Source organism: Giraffa tippelskirchi, chromosome 10 (assembly GCF_054371585.1).
Source record: "Giraffa tippelskirchi isolate mGirTip1 chromosome 10, T2T-mGirTip1v1.2.pri, whole genome shotgun sequence".
Taxonomy (NCBI): domain Eukaryota; kingdom Metazoa; phylum Chordata; class Mammalia; order Artiodactyla; family Giraffidae; genus Giraffa; species Giraffa tippelskirchi.
This window is the reverse complement of record NC_137284.1, coordinates 114,863,484-114,884,531: the sequence shown is the minus strand read 5'-3', so window position 1 is coordinate 114,884,531 and position 21,048 is coordinate 114,863,484. Positions and strand designations below refer to the sequence as shown.

At 42.9% G+C, this 21,048-nt stretch overlaps 1 protein-coding gene and 1 pseudogene across 10 annotated transcripts in view; one reads left to right on the top strand and one right to left on the bottom strand.

The window, feature by feature from the left end:
- The window catches only part of SNX10 (sorting nexin 10), a 96,078-nt gene that overhangs the window by 31,741 nt on the left and 43,289 nt on the right, over positions 1-21,048 (top strand). The window contains exons 1-3 of one of the 10 annotated variants that reach the window (XM_081533823.1): positions 2,575-2,729; positions 5,340-5,482; positions 9,215-9,387. The exons of 5 other annotated variants lie outside the window; for them this stretch is intronic. The gene's annotated coding sequence lies outside the window, so the exon portion shown is untranslated. Of the gene's footprint in view, positions 1-2,574; positions 2,730-4,519; positions 4,673-5,339; positions 5,483-9,214; positions 9,388-21,048 lie in introns of those variants that run through there. 4 more of the 10 variants (XM_081533822.1, XM_081533819.1, XM_081533818.1 and 1 more) reach the window with 4 other exon arrangements.
- Positions 430-4,633, bottom strand: LOC145522477 (glycine cleavage system H protein, mitochondrial pseudogene; annotated as a pseudogene).

The window sequence follows — 21,048 nt, the reverse complement described above, 5'->3', positions numbered from 1 at the left end:
ATTTCTGTTGTACTCTGTGTTTTTTTTATTTTATTTATTTATTTATTTTTATTAAATTGTTTATTCTCCTGTAAGGCTGTTGCTTCACTGTATAAAAATAGCATGAGCAAACCAGTATATTGCAAAATTAAGATAGTAATATTCTTTGTTGGGCACTATACAACTAACAAACTGTTCTCCACTGGCAATTATTTCTAGTGGGAAGATCATTCTGACCCAAATCCAAGGATAGCTGTAAGCAAGTTACAATGTCATATAAGGTTTAAGATAACCATGTTATCCTTGAATTACATAGTTTTTGTAATTAGTTTTACCAGAGATAATTTCAGGAATTCTGAATATTATAACTGGAGCCTAGCCTAAAAATCACAGGATGCTGTGGAAAAGATGCACAGTGTTTATCTGAAGTCATTAGGAAGTTAAGGGGTATTTTCTTCAGGAAACATTGTTACAAGTAGTTTCTTTTGCTAAAGTTGCTTTTTAAATATCTATCCACCACTAATTTAAGACAACTATGCTAGATTAAGTTGTTTCAAAGTAGTTTATTTAGGGGTTCCATTTTCACTCCTCAATAGATTTTATGTATTTCTCATATGCTTCTTCACTCATTAGTTCATCTAGTTCTGAAGGGTTACTGAATGTCATCTTGATCAGCCAACCATCTTCATAACAAGATTTGTTGACAACTCCTGGATTTTCTGCTAGAGCTTTATTAATTTCAGTTACTTCTCCTGATAGAGGAGAAAACAGTTCACTAGCAGCTTTCACACTTTCCAAAGCATCAAAGTCCTCTTGTTTGTTCAACTTTGTCCCAACTTCAGGCAGACTACAGTAAACAACATCTCCCAGAGCTTCCTGTGCAAAATTGCTGATTCCCACTGTTCCAACACCGTTTTCTGTTGTTACTCATTCATGTTTTTCTGTGAATTTCCGCACCAACAGCAGAGCAGGGCCGGTGCGCAGCGCCCGGACGGCACCCGCCTGCAGTAACCAGGGCCGTGGCGAGCAGGGCGCGCTGGGTGCCGAGATGGCCCGCAGGCCACCGACCGCTGCCCGCACGCTCCGCACCGCTCGCAGAGCCGTGTTCGCACAGGTGCCTGTGTTATTTTTTAGAAGTTCGTGGTAGGTGTCAGTGATCTTGACCCTGGGAATACAGAGATAGGCTTTAGTGAGTTGTGAACTCCCTGAAAACATAAGATTTCATACTCTTGTACAAGAATATATTATTCTAGAGGTGAGAATCCACAGCTTACCTTAGATTCTCTTTTTTAAAAATACTTTTTCATTTATGTATTCTCTTTTTGGCTGCATGGGATGCGGGATCCGAGTTCCCTGACCAGGGATCTAACCTGTGCCCCTTACAGTGGAAGTGCAGAGTCTTAACCACTGGGCCACCAGGGAGGTCCTTACTTTAGATTCTTAAAGGGTCATTCATGGTAGAAAGAAAATTTGGTAATGACTATTTTATTCCTATAATCCAATTTTACAAATAAGGGAATAGCTTAATCTGAGCTATGCAGCTACTTAGAAGTAGAAAGGGGACTATAAAACTCAGGTTTCCTAACTTCCAGCCTCATATTCTTTCCATCAACCCCAGTATTTCCCTTTGGAATGAGTGGTGCCAGGTGAATGAATTACAAAAAGCTAAAAGACTCCCAGCTTTCCCACCCTCTTCCCCAGTGTGGGAGAGGCCAACAAAGTTTCCTGGAAGCACTATTAAAATACATCATCTTTTGGCATGTCATCTTGTTAATGCTGAACCACTCTGCAGTAATTTAAGATGGGAATCTACAACGCTGTTCGATAAGAGCCAGGAGGATAAAACTTGTTTTGAGAGAAAGCAAAGAAGGAGTCAGAACATGTATTGGTTAAGGCACAAGGATGCCGCTCAGGCCTCTTGGTCGAATTGTAGTGTTGGAAAGTTATTGCTGAGGGATTTGTAAATTCAAGTGAAATTCCACAAAGTCCGAGATTTCCATGTAGGGTGTGAATCACTGGGAAGTCAGGCCAAAGCTTGATGCTCCAGTGACTAAATGAGACTAATAGGTCATGAACCTGCTGTTAGTTTAGGCCAGCACTTTAAAGTCACTTAATTTTTACAAATTGATAAAGTTTTTCTGGGAAAATATCAATACATTGTACTAATAAGAAATATATTTTGAAATGTATTGTTCAACTGGACATCAAAGTACATTACTTCAGACCAGGAATAGCAAGTCCAGAACTAGTTTCCTTGTCAAGATAGGAATTCATCATGTGATTAAATTTACTGTAGTAAAGTTTACTGGGACTGATATCGGTCCAATTAGGAAAAAAATGAGATCCAGTTAGGAAAAAATGAGATCCAAGCCTCACCATTCACAAAAGTAAATGCCACTTAGAGTAAAGATTGAATGTCAAAACCAAAATTATAGATATTAAAATATATATACACATATGTGAGATTTTTTAAAAAAATACTTGTTTGCACTGGGTTTTCATTGCGGCACATTGGATCTTCTAATTGTGACACATGGGAATCGTGTTCGTTGTGAACTCTCAGTTGTGGCATGTGGGCTTTCGTCCCCTGACCAGGGATCGAACCCGGGGCCCCTGCCTTGGGAGCTGAGTCTTATCCACTGGACCACCAGAGAAGTCCAAGCTCATTTCTCCATACTGATGGGGAAATCTTTCACTGATTGAGAAATCCCCCCCACCATGTGCTCTGCTGGTTCAGAAGACTTTACTAGGTGAGTAGAGCAGTCACCTTGTGGGCCTCCTGATCTTCCACCATCTCCTGGGTCCCTCTCTTGGTCTCTCAGCCCTGCCCCTCACCCTCCTCCCTTACCCATGAGCTGCAGGGTCTTTTCTCTTTATCTTTATTACTATGGATGCTCTCCAGTTCCTCTCAGACTTACAAACCCTAAGGGTTCAAAGTGCAAAACAGAACAAGGGGCATTGTGTGTAGGGAACTGCTGCTCCTTAGAAATTAGGAATACAACACACAGGAAGGAGGTTTCTATTACTGATCATTATCCTCCCCTGCCTCACTGACACAGCAGCCCTGTTTACTGTAGAGTGGCATTTGGGACTGCTGAGGAGGAGGCAGGTGTTCCCACAGCCCTGGATTCTAGTGTCTCAAAGCAGGGGATGTGGAGCCTTTCTGTCAGCTCTCTCTGGGTGATCAGACCCTGAGAATTGGGACTGCTTCTGCCCAGATGCACCTAAAAATTCCTATGCTGGGAGATCAGCTTCACCTTTTATGGGGAAGTGCAGACCCGATGCTGGCTTTTTGTAGCCAGCACTTTTCCCTGATGGTTGGGAAACCTTGAGAAAATGTGACCTCTGAGATGAGACCTTTGCCAGACTGATCTGTGGACAGATATGAGTCAGATGCTTTGGATTGCAGTCGGTGCTTTGGGCAGCGAGTTTAAGGAATATTATGTTTGGCATTATTAACAGTTATTAACACATAATAACTTTATGTGTTATCTCATTCTTATTGGGTCAAGGCCAGTGCCAGGAAACTGTGGGTAAGTTTGTGCCACAGGGAAGGGCCAAGGTGTGCACGTCATTGTGTGGGCTGTTTCAGAGTATATAGACTTAAAATGTTCTGCTTTTTTAAATATTCCTGTCCCATCTGACAAATCAGATACTTGAAGGGGATATTTTTAAAAAGGCACAGTTGCTCTGTGATAATCAGGAAGAGACCTCAGCATTTTCTCCCTCAGGGGTCTTGGAAAACTCTAGAAAGTAATGATCAGTGACAGTAGCTGATGCAGTAGCTGAGCTCCACATTTACTCATGTGATCTTTACAGCTGATCCATGAAACAGGCTATTATCCCCATTTCGCAGATGATGAAACTGAGGCATGGAGATGTGAAAAAATCTTCCCAGGCAAGGGGCAGAATAAGGGTTGGGAGTCAGGCAGTTTGGCATTCACGTTGTCCTTCCTACTCTTGTTAGGGGGTCATGCGTGCTAAGTTGCTTCAGTCATGTCCGATACTCTGTGTGACAATATGGACTGCAGCCCACCAGGCTCCTCTGTCCATGGGATTTCCCAGGCAAGAATACTGGAATGGGTTGCCATTTCCTTCTCCAGGGGATCTTCCTGACCCAGGGATCAAACCCAGGCCTCTTAGGTCTACCTTCATTGGCAGGTGGGTTCTTTACCACTGGTGTCACCTGGAAAAACTTGTTAGGGGACACTGTTTGCTTAAAAGGGAAATCTCCCTCTTGCTGTCCCTCGGATAACTTGCCAGCTCTTCCTATCTGGACTGATGTCACTTTGGGCAGAGTTGAAAGTGACTAGTATATCACAACCCCTGGTGCTGCTGTCTTGCTTGGTAAATAAACTTGCCTCCCCAGCAAGAGTTCTTTGCGACAGAGTGGCAAGTGGGAAGACTATTTCTGGTGTGTTGCAATGATCTTCCTTTTTGAAAGACAATTTGTCACTTTAAAAGAGGAACATGTAGTGCTTTTGTTTCCAGTTTGCATGCCTCTACCCTTTTCTTATCTTAGCCCCAAACTGTTCTTCAGGTGCCTGAAGGCTGTTCTGTGTGGATGTCCACCATCATCCTGGCTTGTTCCCAGCTGAACTCACCTTTGTTCTCTCTCACCTCTAAAAACAGACCTCCTTTCCAGCTTCCCCATTCCGCCTGTGACCCCAGTCTTCTTCCAGTCACCCGGGTGGTGAGTCACTCTTGACGCCTTTCTTCCATCATGCTGTCTCCAAGTTATTCTTGTTATATCTATCTTAAAAAAAAAAATTATTTCACTGTGCCGTGTCTTCATTGTAGCATGCAGAATCTTTAGTTCGGGGTATGGAATCTAGTTCCCTGACTATGGATTGAATCTGGGCCTCCTGCTTTGGGAGCTCAGAGTCTTAGCCACTGGACTGCCAGGGAAGTCCCCATACATCTTTTTTTTAATAAACCTGTTTTTTTGGGGGGGGGGGTGCTGTGCAGTTTGTGGGATATTATTTCCCTGACTGGGGATTGAACTGGGACCCCCTACAGTAGAACCACGAAATCCTAACTACTGGACTGCCAAGGAAGTCCTAATAGATTTGATTTTTAAGAGCAGTTTTAGGTTCACAGCAAAACTGATGGAAAGTACAGAGAGATCCTATGCATAACCTGCCTCCCCTCTCCTGTTAATAAGCCTTGGCATCAGACTGGTATGTATGTTATTATAGTCAATGAACCTGTATTGACACATTGTCACCCAAAGTCTGTACTTTCCATTGAGGTTCACTTAATTCCTAGTGTTGTACACACTGGGTTTTGACAAGTATATGATGTGTCCACCATTGTAGTATCACACAAAATGATTTCACCTCTCTCCACCAAATCCTCAGCGTTCTGCTTCTTGTTATTTTCAAATGTGCTTGGCCATCTCCCGCCCACCTTGAGTCCATGATCTCTTCTGTTGGTTGGTGCATTCCAGCAGCTCTCTGATGAAGCTCACAGCCTACCAATCCATCCTCCACTCCATCCCCAGGTGAGTCATCACCATCATGGCAGGCTTCCGAGTACTACATCCCTGCCTTCTAAGAGAAGTCAGCGTTCCTCCTCTCATCATTCAGGACTTCCCCATCCTAGGATGCCCATTAGAGCTCTTCCCAGCTTACCTCCTCATGATATTCTGTCAACGCAGGCTCTCCACTGCTGGGGGGGCTGAACACTTAAGTCTACTGAAAGTGATGCTGTTGCTTCTATTTTTTTTGGCCACACATCACAGTTGGCAGGATTGTAGTTCCCTGACAAGGGATTGAACCTGTGCTCCCTGCAATGGAAGCATGGAGTCCTAACCACTGGACTGCCAGGGAATTCCTAAGTGGTGCTACTTCTTAATTACCCCAGGCTGGTCCTATTTTCCCTGCTTGTCCTGATGCAAGCATTGAGGCCTTGTTAGGTCCTACATTCCTTCATGATGCTTCTCCCTTTGCACTCTCCTCCTTCCTATAACCCTGTTACCAGCGCTATTTCTTTTGGCACATAGACTGAAGTTTGCATTACAAGTAGACTGTTTCATGTCTGTATCTGGACATCTACATCTTAGAACTCAGGACGTGTGCCTTAACCATTAAAAACAGCCCTTGTCGTTTCTTTAACATCCGCAAATCAATCAATGTAATACACCACATTAACAAATTGAAAGATAAAAACCATATGGTTATCTCAATAGATGCAGAAAAAGCCTTTGACAAAATTCAACATTCATTTATGATAAAAACTCTCCAGAAAGCAGGAATAGAAGGAACATACCTCAACGTAATGAAAGCTATATATGACAAACCCACAGCAAACATTATCCTCAATGGTGAAAAATTGAAAGCATTTCCCCTAAAGTCAGGAACAAGGCAAGGATGCCCACTTTCACCACTACTATTCAACATAGTTTTGGAAGTTTTGGCCACAGCAATCAGAGCGGAAAAAGAAATAAAAGGAATACAGATAGGAAAAGAAGAAGTAAAACTCTCACTGTTTGCAGATGACATGATCCTCTACATAGAAAACCCTAAAGATTCTACCAGAAAATTACTAGAGCTAATCAATGAATATAGTAAATTTGCAGGATATAAAATTAACACACAGAAATCCCTTGCATTCCTATACTCCAATAATGAGAAAACAGAAAGAGAAATTAAGGAAGCAATACCATTCACCATTGCAACAAGAAGAATAAAATACTTAGGAATATATCTACCTAAAGAAACAAAAGACTTATATATAGAAAACTATAAAACACTGATGAAAGAAATCAAAGAGGACACAAACAGATGGAGAAATATACCGTGTTCATGGATTGGAAGAATTAATATAGTGAAAATGAGTATACTACCCAAAGCAATCTATAGATTCAATGCAATCCCTATCAAGCTACTAATGGTATTTTTCACAGAACTAGAACAAATCATTTCACAATTTGTATGGAAATTTAAGAAACCTCGAATAGCCAAAGCAATCTTGAGGAAGAAGAATGGAACTGGAGGAATCAATCTGCCTGACTTCAGGCTCTACTACAAAGCCACAGTCATCAAGACAGTATGGTACTGGCACAAAGATAGAAATATAGATCAATGGTACAAAATAGAAAGCCCAGAGATAAACCCACGCACCTATGGACACCTTATCTTCGACAAAGGAGGCAAGAATATACAATGGAGAAAAAACAATCTCTTTAACAAGCGGTGCTGGGAAAACTGGTCAACCACTTGTAAAAGAATGAAACTAGAACACTTCCTAACACCATACACAAGAATAAACTCAAAATGGATTAAAGATCTAAACGTAAGACCAGAAACTATAAAACTCCTAGAGGAAAACATAGGCAAAACACTCTCCGACATAAATCACAGCAGGATCCTCCATGACCCACCTCCCAGAATATTGGAAATAAAAGCAAAAATAAACAAATGGGACCTAATTAAAATTAAAAGCTTTTGCACAACAAAGGAAACTATAAGCAAGGTGAAAAGACAGCCTTTAGAATGGGAGAAAATAATAGCAAACGAAGCAACAGACAAACAATGTCAAAAATATACAAGCAACTCCTGCAGCTGAATTCCAGAAAAATAAACGACCCAATCAAAAAATGGGCCAAAGAACTAAACAGACATTTCTCCAAAGACATACAGATGGCTAACAAACACATGAAAAGATGCTCAACATCACTCATTATTAGAGAAATGCAAATCAAAACCACAATGAGGTACCATTTCACACCAGTCAGAATGGCTGCTATCCAAAAGTCTACAAGCAATAAATGCTGGAGAGAGTGTGGAGAAAAGGGAACCCTCTTACACTGTTGGAGGGAATGCAAACTAGTACAGCCACTATGGAGAACAGTGTGGAGATTCCTTAAAAAACTGGGAATAGAACTGCCATACGACCCAGCAATCCCACTGCTGGGCATACACACCGAGGAAACCAGAATTGAAAGAGACACGTGTACCCCAATGTTCATCGCAGCACTGTTTACAATAGCCAGGATATGGAAGCAACCTAGATGTCCATCAGCAGATGAATGGATAAGGAAGCTGTGGTACGTATACACAATGGAATATTACTCAGCCATTAAAAAAAAATACATTTGAATCGGTTCTATTGAGATGGATGAAACTGGAGCCCATTATACAGAGTGAAGTAAGCCAGAAAGAAAAACACCAATACAGTATACTAATGCATGTATATGGAATTTGAAAGATGGTAACGATAACCCTATATGCAAGACAGAATAAGAGACACAGATGCATAGAACAGTCTTATGGACTCTGAGGGAGAAGGTGAGGGTGGGACATTCTGGGAGAATAGCATTGAAACATGTATATTATCATATGTGAAACAGAACACCATTCCATGTTTGATGCATGAGACAAATGCTCAGGGCCGGGGCAATGGGATGACCCAGAGGGATGGGATGGGGAGGGAGGTGGGTGGGGGGTCCAGGAAGGGGAACACATGTAAACCCATGGCTGATTCATGTCAATGTATGGCAAAAACTACTACAATATTGTAAAGTAATTAGTCCCCAACTAAAATAAATAAATTTATTAAAAAAAAAAAAACAACAAACAGCCCTTGTCAGGACCAAACCTAGAACTCTCACATAATGGGCTCTCAGTAATTGCTCATTGAATTGGATTTTTGCTGCCCTCTAGTTATTCTTAGGGGTCCTCCTTTATAGCTAATGACCCTAAAAGAGGTCTTTCAGAGGAAGACACTACACTTGTCTCAATATTACCTCCTTTCTGAGAATGAAAAAATCATTTCTAGAAGTATGGCTGTGAACTTTCCCAGTTCATGTACAGACATAACTCTGCCCCTAATCTCCACATCCCTGAAGCATTTGAGACATAAATAATTCTATTTATTGGTTAGTATTCTCCTCTCATTGCTCTCTTTTTAGCGTTTATTTCTAAGCATGTAACTTGGGTGCTGTGTTAGATGTAGGGGATACTGTGTGGGGAGGAGAGGGCTTTCCTGGGTCTGGCTAGCTCGGTTTGGGTCCTGACTCCTTCACTTACTAGCTCTATGACCTTGCACACTTTTTCCTTATTTGTAAAATTGAGGTAGTGAGACTTGCCTGAGGGGCTATCTTGAGGGTTAGATGAGATGATTCATGTTGCTTTCTTCACACAGTGTCTGGCCCCATCATTAACAGTCAGTTATTTTTAGTTGGGTTGCTGTTTTTGATGAGGAATGGTCTGACTTTAACATCATTCTCCAGTCTCATCCTCCAGAGTCCAGTGGAATTAGACCAGAAGGAAAAAGAGAAAACAATAGAGGAAAGCGCGTGGTCTTGAAGGCATTCTACCTTGGACTGTTCCTGGCTAAACTGCTTTCTTTTTTCCCAAAATGACTGAGTAACCATGAGCAGAGATGGCCAACAGGAGGGACCAGGCAAGTTGTCCAGTGTCCATCCTCCCAGCCCGTGTGGTTGGGGCTGCTTAAAAACTTGATGGTTATGCAGAAATGGAGAGAATTAGCTAGGACTAATTCAGTCAAGTGTAATTGACCCATTTTTTAATGGGCACTTATTATATGCCAGGAACGTTGCTCAGTGCTAGGGTTATAAAGTATGAATGACATGGACAAGACCTCTGCCCTCGTGGGACTTTTGAGAGGACAGACAATAAACAAGGAAGTAAATTAATAGATAAAAATAATACAGACTGACATGTTCTAAGGAGAAAATAAAAGAATGGAGCATTACTGGGGGAGGATTTGCTTTAGTGGGCAGTCAGGAAAGGCTCCTGAGGAGGTGGCATTTAAACCAATACTTGCAGGGTGGGAAGGAGCCATCTTGGTGGATTGGAGAGGGAAGGTGGTGAGGGGGATGTCAGAGGAAACAAAAGGCACAGAGGACCTGAGGGGGAATCTCAGAACTGACCTGATTAGGGGAACTGGACACTATGGCAGAAGAGTCCGGGTTGGTGGGAGGACCAAGGCCATGTGGTATATAGGAATTGTGCTGATACAGACCCTGTGCTCTGGACAGTGGTTTTCAAAAGTTTTCTACCATCAGTACACTGGAGGGGGCAAGTGATACGCTCCTGGGGGGGGACACCCTTGGTGGGGTGGGTGATGAGAAGGCTGGGATATGTGTCATTTGAAAAGACCCCTCCATAGCTTAAATATAACTCACCACAAAATGAGAAGCGTTGCTCTTAATGATCCACTCAGAAGCCTTGGGATCTGGGAACATTTACATTTCTTAATTTTCATTAAATTTTGCAAGGTTATATAGGCACACTGTAGGAACATGGAATTCTGCCTGTTGTTGAGAACACTGGCACTGGCATTTGAGGATGAGTCACTGTTGAATTGGATCACTGTGTGGCCCATTTAAATAATACTGTGGGGTTTTTTTGTTGTTTTTTTTTTTAGTCCTTGGCAAGGCATTCAAGGCCTTTTTAAAAAATTTATTTTATTTTTTGGCTGTGCTGGGTCTTCTTCGCTTTGTGTGGGCTTTCTCTAGTTGTGGCGAGTGGGGGCTACTCTTCGTTACAGTGCACAGGCTTCTAGGTATGTGGGCTTCAGTACTTGTGGCACCTGGGCTCAGTGGTTACAGCTCATGGGCTCTAGAGCACAGGCTCCATGGTTGTGGCTCAAGAGCTTAGTCGCTCCTCGGCATGTCGAACCTATATCCCCTGAGTTGGCAGGCAGATTCTTATCCACTGCGCCACTGGGGAAGTCTAATACTGTCTTTTGAATAGAAAAGTTATTCACATTCTTTTGAAGTTATTTAGAAATGCCTTTGGCGATGTCCTTTAAGATTTTAATGAGTATAGATGTCCTTTTGTGAAGAGAGGCAGTGGAGGGGAGAGGAGAGAAGAGCTTTCGGAGTCCTCAGTGTGAGTCTGGACCATTCTGTATGGATGTGGATGGGAGATAAACCTCTCTGGGTGTTGGCTTGGGAAGCTATCTTCTATAAAATAAGACATATAAGTCTTGCACTGCCTGTCTCACTGACTGTCGTGGGACAGTGCTTTATAAATGGCAGAGTATCAGAAAATAAAAGTTACTTTATAAAATTAAAATTTGTTTGCATATGGTATGGCCAGAAGCACACTATAGCCAGGGTGTAAATCCATGACCATAGAAAAGAACTTTTCACTGCTCATAGGAGACTAATCTCTAGAATAATCCAAAGGAGAATATTTTTATAACTTTTCAGTAAGAATGGGCTTTCTAAGTGTGCTGCAAAACTTAGAAGCCATAAGGAAAAAATTGATACAATTCATTACTTAAAAACAGCATAGCAAAACCCCTGTAAGCAAAACTAAAGACAGATTACAAAATGGAAAAATACACATGTGTTTCATGTTATGGGTTAAGGGTTAATTTCCCTAATACATAAAGAATTACAAATTAATAAGGAAAAGAACAGAATGGTGTAGGAAAATGGTCAAAGGATATGAACAAAAAAATCCATATAAAGTAATTTAATGACTCCTAAACACATGAAGAATGCTTGACCTCACACATAATTTTAAAAATACCATTTGAAGTGCATTGAAACATGCTACACTTCACCTACCTGGATTTGGCAAAAGTAAAAAATTTTGATAACCATCCATGTTAGGGAGGATGTGGGAAAACAGAACTCATACATACACACTTCGTGAATGTGTATTAGTCTCCTGCAGAGGGCATCTACCAGAACTTGTCAGAGTTACTCATTCACATTGCCTTGCTTGATTCAGTCCACTTATAGAAATTTATCCTTCAGACAAATTCACACAAACTTGCTGAGCACCGTTTCTAATAGCAAAAGAGTATCTGTCAGTGTGGGGGCTGGTGAACTGAACTGTGCTCTGGCTGCACAGTAGAATAGTACCCAAAAAGAGAACCAGGACACTCTGTGGACAGCTGTGGTGCAGTCTGTGTTGTGAAGAGGGAGGCATGGGAAGGACTGTAAGTGATGTTAGCATTTACAGAAAAGGGAGTAGGGGGTAGGAAATAAATAGGAATATATCCTACTTGCAGATGCATAAAATGTCCCTGGAAGGATACCAAAAAATGACTAAGAGGCAGAAAAGAGAGAAGGAGAATGTTTATTCTTGACCTTTTGGCATTATTTACATTTTGAAACAAGTGTTAAGCTTTAAAAAATAATAAAAGTAAAATACAGAGCAAAAAATAGAAAATAGTGGTTGAGGTAGAGATTGATGAGCTGAATGCAGTAAATTCCTTAGCATTGTGTTTGATCCCCAGACTATCAGACATCCTTAGTGTCCACCATGTATCATCACTATCTCTGTTTGGGGGTACTCCTTCAGACAGTTCTTGGTGGATTTGGGAGGTGCAGAACTAATGTCCACCTCAATCAGAGGCCATGGAAGGGCCATATAATCCAGTCTTTGGGGACTGGTGCAGCTCCTGAAGTTCAATGGGGGCCATTGTGTTCAAACTTTATGTACAAAGAGTGTGGTAGGTAGAATAACAGTCTCCACACTGGTCTACATTCTAACCCTTGGAGCCAGTGAACATTTTTCCTTGCATGTCCAAAGGACTTTGTATAATTAAGTTAAGGGCCTTGATCAATGAGGAGATTATCCTGGGTCATCCAAGTGAGCCTCATATGGTCACATGAGTCCTTAAAAGCAGAGAACCTTTCCCAGCTGTGTTCAGGGGGAGATGAGACTGCAGAAGAAGGGTCAGAGAACTGATAGGTTGTGGGCTTTGAAGATGGAGGAAGGTGCCATGAGCCAAGCCTCGGGAACCAGGAGAAGGCCAGGAAACAGATCCTCCCCTAGAGCTTCCAGGAGGAACACAGCCCGAGGATGCCTTGATTTTAACCTGAAGAGATCTGTGTTGGACTTCTGACCTACAAAACTAAGGTCATAAATTTGTGTGGTTTCAAGCCACTAAGTTGATGGCAGTTTCTTTCAGCAGCAACAAGAAACTAATACAAAGATGATGTAGAAATACCCCAAGGCCTTAGTCAGGTGCTTTTTAATCTAAGAGGGAAGAGAAGACAAGAACCTAGCCAGTCCTCACGCCAGCCAATGTGGAAAGTGATCTGGAGATTTGCAAGGGGCTCTGCATGAGGTGTCCGGGGAGGCCAGGGGAGACCTGGGGAGGAGGTGGCAGTTGAAGTTGTGTTGTAAGAGGCACTGCAGCTCCCTTGTTGGGAGCAGGGACTTGGGTGCTGCCTGTGGGGCCTTGAGACAGTCACATCATCTCTGTGTGCCTTAGTTTTCTAATCTGTAAAGTGGGGATACTAATAATGCCTCCTAAAGGGGCTCTCGTGTTGAGGAAAGGAGTGGATGTGTGTAGAGTGGATGTGTGTAAAGTGCTTGGAGTAGTTCCTGGCCTTTCCAAGGGCTGTGGGAGTGTTTGCAGGTGATGTTTTGTCCTAATGAGGGGAGAGTAAGGTGGGGCCAGGCAGAGAGAGGTGGAGGAGCATCTGGGGAAAGCAGGCCTCCTGCTGGGGCGACAAAGAGGGGGCCCTCACCTCAGTGGTGGGCGCACTGGTGAGGAGGGAGCAGAAAATGAGGTGTGGAGGAGTGTGAAGCCAGAAGATGGTGGCCTCGGAAGATGGGCTGCGGCGGCCACCTAATGCCTAAGGGTTTCAGTAGGTAGGGTGACAGTGGTACAGTTGGGGTGCTGGTCAAGTTTCTTTAAGAGGGGAGGCAGGCTTTGTTTCTGAGCCCTGACTTCAAAATCTTCCCCCCACCCCTTGTCATCTCTGTCTCCTTACCCTGAGCAGCCTGATCTCTAACCACGATGATCCCCTGACTCTGACTACTGGGCAACCCTGGAGGTATATCTGGATCAGGGGCGATTACCTAGTACCTGGGCTGGTGGAGGTGTTTAGGCGCTCAGTCATGGTCAACTCTTGCAGCCGCATGGACTGTAGCCTGCCAGGCTCCTCTGTCTGTGGGATTTCCCAGGCAAGAATATTGAAGTGGGTAGCCATTCCCTTCTCCAGGGGATCTTCCTGAACCAAGGATTGAATTCACATCTTGTGCATTGCAGACAGATTCTTTACCACTGAGCCACTGGGGAAGCCCTGGTATCTGGTACCAGACCCCAGGACTCAGTGTCTGGAGAGAGAACACTCTGGTATCTGCAGTGGCTCTCCTGGGTCCCTGCAGAGAGAGGAGCACAAACCCCAACTATGTGGCTTTGGCAGGTCCCCAGGGGCTGATGGTTGGTCCTACCCTGTTGTCTTTCAGAAGCTGACTCCCTTCCAGCCTTGGCCATTTGGGGGCTTTGGCCTCTCAGCATGTAGAACGGCTTCTTGAGCAGAAGAGTCACAGGCTGTCTTGTGGAGATAGATAGCAAACAGGAAATAAAAGCATATGTGATTTTGACTCACAGGTACATGGCAATGTCTGTGACGGGGCTGAGTTGTGATTTGAAATGGTGATCTTTGGTTTACCAGGACCAAGGCCTCCCTGTGAAGCAGCAGCCTGGGCTGGTGGTCTCCTTGGTCCTGGGTGGTGGTGACTGGGCGGTTGAGAGCCCCGTCCTTTCCTTTTCCTCAGTTGGTTTCCCCATCTAGAGTACAAGATGTCACATGGTTTCTGCTTAAGTCATGTGTGTACTATGTATAAAGCGCCTGGAATGGGTTGCCTAGTACTTGACAACTGGAAGTCTATCTATGAGGGTTCTCTTCCTCCACCAGGGCTGACAGGTGACAGGTGAGCCTGATGCCCAGGTGTGCTCCCTGGATGTGGAATTGCTTCCCAGGCAGAGGGACTCAGCTTCGCAGCAAATAGCAGAGACTTTGGGCACTGTCGACTTCATATTAGAGTCACCAGGAGGAGTAAGTGGAGACGTTGCTGTTGTTCAGTTGCTCAGTAGTGTCCGACTCTTTGCGACCCCATAGGCTATACAGTCCATGGAATTCTTCAGGCCAGAATACTGTAATGGATAGCCATTCCCTTCTCCAGGGAATCTTCCCAACCCAGGGATCGAACCCAGGTCTCCCACATTGCAGGTGGATTCTTTACCCGCTGAGCCACCAGGGAAGCCCAAGAATACTGAGGTGGGTAGCCTATCCCTTCTCCAGGGGACCTTCCTGACCCAGGAATCAACCTGGGGTCTCCTGCACTGGCGGGTGGTTTCTTTACCAACTGAGCTGCCAGGGAAGCCCCATTCATCTAAGAGATATGTGATCTTGTTAGATCCTGTAAATGAATTCTTTCCTCCCCAAGACTATAGTGTCACTCACCTGAGGCACTTTTCTTGGTTGGGAGGTTGCTTAACTGGGCTTTTCAAGATTGTTTGGCCTGTCTGGTGGGACCTGCTATATCTCTAAATCTCCGAAAAAAATGTGCAGAGGAATTACATGCCTACTGAAAAGGGGCAGATAGTTTGGGCCTTATGTGAATTTAGGGCTCTGCCAAACCAATGTGGCTAAGTTCATAATTTTCCTTTTTTTCCTGAACATTCACGTAGCAAAACTCCATCTCCTGCTTTTCTCCACTTTTTCTCCCCTCTTAAAGTTTGTTGTTCACTCACGGCCAAAAAAATGAAAACATTGTGAAATCAAGCCTATCGCTGAGTGATAATCAAAATCCTGAACCTCTGATAACCTCACTATTTGACAAGCAACAAATATAATTTTCTTTTTAAAATCTTTTTAGACTAAAATAGCTTGCCTGTGGAGGTTTTCCTCTCTCATAAAGAACTTAATGTTTCTACTGGTTTAGTATTTTTATAGTAAGAGTGAGTGTAATGTGGGATGGTGCTGTATGAGTTACTTAAAAATACAATATTCTGAAACCCTTGGGCTTTTCCTTGTGACACTGACTTGTGGAGAAGTACAGAGATTTGGTCACTTTGTGTGTGTGTGTATGTGTGTGTATATAGTTTCCTTTATATCAGTTGTTTTCAGTTTCACAATTGAATGTTAAGAAACTAGCCTGTGAACGACCTGTGATTCTGCTTAAAGTATTTTAAGAAAAAAGATATTCAAGGAAGAGATTGGAAAGCTAGTTAAACTAGTAGGAAAAATAAAACAGAAGCCGTATATAGTGAAAAAAAAACAATCAGAGGAATCAGAAAAGCAGTTTATTGTTTATAATGTGTTAACCGGGTTGATGAAGAGTCCATACCTCACACTGCCCTCCTTCACCTGCAAGGATGCTGCCGTGTCCATCTCACCCCTGCGAGGCTTTGTGCCTGAGATCTTTTCAGTTCCGAAGAAGACCTCGGTCTCAAGTATTGTGATGCCCATACGTCAATGAACACTGGGTTGCCTGTGCTTCCTTACTGCCGTGCCTGAGTGGCTGAGTGATTTCTGAGCACTGTTTTCTCCCATTTATTTGTTCAATCAGTATAAATATATGTAGGGAACCCATTAAGTGCCTGGTCCCTTAAGGCAGAGATCTCCCTTTAGGCCAGAGCTCCTAAGTAAAGAACAATGAGAGCTGTGTTGTCCCTGAGCCTACAGTTTGGTGGGGAGATAGACATTAACTCAATGCCTAAATGAATAAGGGTAAGAATCTCGCTGAGATCAGAACCACAGAGGAAGAGCTTGGTGCAGGGCAAGTGTAACAAGGGGGATTTGACTCTGCTGGAGGGAGTTAGGGGAAGCTCCCCCGAGGTAGTGAGACGGGAACAGAGGTCTGAAAAGGGAGTAGCAGTCATCTAGTGACAGATGGGTGTGAATTCCAGCATTGCCCCTGAGCAAGGGGTGACCTTGTGGTGGTTACTTTGGGCAAGTGATTTCCTCTTTCTAAGGCTTAGTAGCTTCATCTGTGAATAGGATGGTTGCGAGAATTAAATGAGAAAGTGCACAGAATATACTCAGCATGCTGCCGGCATGCAGTTGACACTCATAACGATACCTGTTTTATTTCTCTCTCTGCTTTCTGTTCATTTTTCTGGAAACTTTGAAAAGACACTTAAATCTTTCCTTGTTCTGGTTAGCAGGAGCTACTAAATAACTCCAGAATAGTTAACTTGGAAAATGGAAGCTAAGGGAGATTTAATGATGGTTTTCAAATAGGCCAAGTGTCCTCAGCTTTGAAGATATGGGAAAGGCTTCTTATAGAGTCATTGGTGTGAAGTCACATTCAGGATGGGGCTACTTTGGAAGCCATTAATTATACTAGGATTTTAAGATACATGAATTGTTAGATCACATCTCCTCCATTTCTCATGGCAGTCAACCATGAATAGCTAGGCTCATGATGTTTTCTGTTCTAATACTGTATTCTATTTGTCCAGTAATTTTTGCCATGGTGTTTGTAGTTATTTATGGGTATTTCTTATAGCTAAATGTGCAGGGGTCTGTCTGCATCCTTTGAGAGGCAATTCTTACTTTTTCTCTGATCTTTGGAGACCCCCATGTATGTACATATATCCAATCTAGCTTTTTACTCAAGTAATGCAATTTTTTGCACTTTCCATAGTTTTTACAAATATTTTGAAAAAAAAAAAGTACCAAGAATTTAGCCAGTGATCAAACTTAATTTTTATTGCACATTGGCTCAGTGCTTGAATTACTTAAATAGTTCTCACAGTACCCTTGTGAAATAGGCACTATTAAGAATGCTTTCCCCCTCTTCTATAAGAACATGTAGGCTCAGAGAGGTTAAGTAACTTGTCCAAGGTCACACAGCCATCAGTGACATAGTTGGGATTTGAACTCAGATGTGAGTGGCTCCAAACTTGAGCTCTAAACACTTTGTTGCTGCCTTTCAAGCTAAGTTTTTGGAGATGATCTAACTGCTGTGTCAGCAAGGTAGGTGTGTGTCAAAAGATTTATTATACATTATATAGTTATGAGGAAGGCTTATGAAAAATGTTAGTGGCCTCTGAAGAGCATTGAGGAAGCTTATTGAATTTAGATTTATTCAGTGAATCGGAAGTGGATATTATAGCAATGTCTTTCTAGATTATTTTCCTGATAGTTGTAAACTTTGCTTTTGCAGTACAGGCTTTAAAGAGCATTAGTGTATAGCAACCAAAAATTAAATATGCTAATGAGTGGTAGGACTTTATACTTCAAATAACATTTTTGCTTTTCTCTCATTCTTACCTGAATTCCTATGTTAATAACTTTACCATCATTAGATCAACTATTGTTTGCTGCTTAAATCTATTAGAGAACTACTTCACATTCATTTGGAAGCAAAGGGAGGATGCATTATAAATAAAAAATACAGGGAATTCCTCAGCAGTCCAGTGATTAGGACACTGGGCTTTCACTACCAAGGGCCTGGATTCAATTCCTGGTCGAGGAACTAAGATCCCACAAACCGCATGATGTGGCCCCCCGCCCACACAACCAAAAAAATTCAGAGTTCGATGTAGACTCTGTGGGTGGAGTCAGAAAGGCATATCAAGGAGACATTCGGCCAAAAGCTGCTGGCTGTCAGTGCCTGATACTGCCGCAGACTGGGCAGAGCTCACTTCTGAACCGATTTGTTCTGCACTTCTTATTTTGTTCTCTGCTAGTGCAAATCTTGCTTCAAAAAGTACGTGTTGTTCTTGATCAGAACTAAATAAAAATACAACCTGACGTGTCAGCTAAGGGAGGGAGAAATATCCAGCAGCTGGTGGAGAAGGGGAGCAAGCCGGAGCGGTCCCTTCTCCAGCCTTGCTTTCCGTCTTAGTGACTGGTTTTTCCTGATTCAGCAAGAGGAAAAACGATGACTGGGGTGGAGGGCTCTTGTTTATTTTATATATGCTTTATGTCCTTACAGGTTGATTTGATCTATAGTTTCAAATCACGAAGGCAATATATTAAAAAAAAAAGTTGTCAACAGTCCAGGAGTGTATAAAGTAAAAAATAAGAAAAATGGGTCCTTCTCCCCTGCCCCACATGCATGTGTATATATACATGTATGTGGTTTGGCATGTATCCTTCTGGAATCTTTTTCTATGCATCCCCATGCATATCAGTGTGTGTATACACATTTATGTACATACTTAAACACTGGAATCACCCTGCCGCTGTTCTACAGTTTGTTGTTTCTCCTTAGTATGTCATGGATACTCCCCCTCCCCTCAGTACTTCCAGATTCCCCTGTGTTTTGAACGACAAGGTTTTCATGAATGCGGTTCACTTTGTTTAATCGCTCCCTTAGGAATGGGCATTCAGGTGGTCTCAACTTTTTTAGCAATAAACACAGCCACAGTTAGCAGACTCAGATGTGTGGCTTTGCGCCTGGGTGCTGGTCCTTCTCGAGGATCCCTTCCCAGATGTAGGGATGCCAGGTCGAAGGGTGTGTGAGCTCCAGGCTTTGGAGCCAGTAATCCTGTGTTCTGGTCCAGGTGAAGTGTGAGCTCCGGCCTGACTCGGATAGAATCCCGTCTTGGTTTCCACCAAGGCAGGCAAAGCAGCGGCACCCGGAGCCCCCGAGCCTGGACAGAGCTAGTTAATGAGCATGATGCTTCTCCCCGCTATTTCACCCTTTTCCAAACTTTATGCGGGTAACAGTTTTCAAATCTTGACTTCTGCCTCACTCCAGGATGCCCAGTCTGCCCCAAGAATGAAGCCAGTCATGGTTTTCTTTCCCACTCTCCAGCCACCTGCATTTGTTTTCCTTCTTGGTATTTTGTTAACCTTTGGGCTTCTAAAAATTGCTGACAAGATCACAAGATTAGCCTTCTTTGAAACCGATTCTCCCTGGCTTAGTTTAATTTGGTCAGTTCTGTGACGCCTTGCCCCAAGCTCTTTCCTGGCCAGACTACCTTGGTCATGGTTCTTTCTCGGGGGCACCACAGCCTGTGAATTCATGGCTGCTGCACTGACAGCTTCCCACGATTTTGGTCACATACCGGGAGGCAGCGAGGGAGGCCGGCTGACCACTGAGCACCTTCATGACTTCATTGTCCTCACTTCTCTGGGTTCAGCAACGACTTCTGTTAAGGGGCTAGACAAGTCACTTCAATTTTTCACTTATAATTTTCCAGGTAGTTTTTGTATTGTTCGTTGTTTAGTTCCTCAATTGTATCCAACGCTTTGCGACTTTTTTTTCTGTAGCCCGCCAGGCTCCTTTGTCCATGGGATTTCCCAGATATGAATACTAGAGTGGGTTGCCATTTCTTTCTCCAGGGGATTTTCCTGACCCAGGGATTGAACCCCCATCTCCTGCATTGCAGGCGAGTTCTTTACTACTGGGCCACAAGGGAAGCCTGGTTTTAATATTAGGGAGGGGTTATTTTTCTGGATGCATTGCTCATGCCAGTCTCCCCCAATTCCATCTCCCATCCCCTGCCCACCCTTCTCCCTACCATGATAGATGTCACTCATTGATTGAATGATTGATTGATTGATCCTGCCCTTTCACCGTAGAGCCAGGGGCCCCCGGTGCTGCTGAATTAGAGCCAGTACAACTGTGGGCTTAGTAAAACCTCCAAGGGTCACAGTTGAGAAGGAGTATGGGGAATGCAGAGATGAATGATACCCAGTTCTGCGGAGTTCTGGAGTTTCTAAAATGATAAAAGAAAGTTAAAGCCTAGCACAGGATTGCCAACCTTTTGCTTTTTACATAAGGGGCATAAAAACGTCCTCAAAACATATCAGATACAATCATTGTTGTCTTACAAAAGAGAGGCTTATTTTGATACACCAAAAGTAGGAAAGACATAGTCTAAAAATAAAGCAGAGTACTTTACATAGAAAGATTTTAGCTTTCTAGAAATTCAGTGCATTGTTTTCTTTTTCCCATTTTACTGTGGACCATTAATAACTTGGTCATGGACCTAAAGGCCATTTAGAGACCCCTGTTATTTATTTCAGACTGCTAGAGGTTTTCTTCTTTATATTTTGGTGGAGGGTACTACAAAGCAAAAATTTAATTCCTTTAATCCAGGTAATATTGTATATTGGTGTTGATGTGTTCTTGGATGAGCATTTTATTTCATTAATTTCATTATTTCTGCATAATAGTACTGGTTGATCATCTTGCAAAATAACACAAAGGGGTTTATAGTACTTTGCAAATTGAATAGGGACCTGTTCTCATAGTGACTCTCTGTCCACTGTCATTCATTCTTTCTATATATATGCTGCTGCTGCTGTTGCTGCTAAGTTGCTTCAGTCGTGTCTGACTCTGTGCAACCACATAGATGGCAGCCCACCAGGCTCCC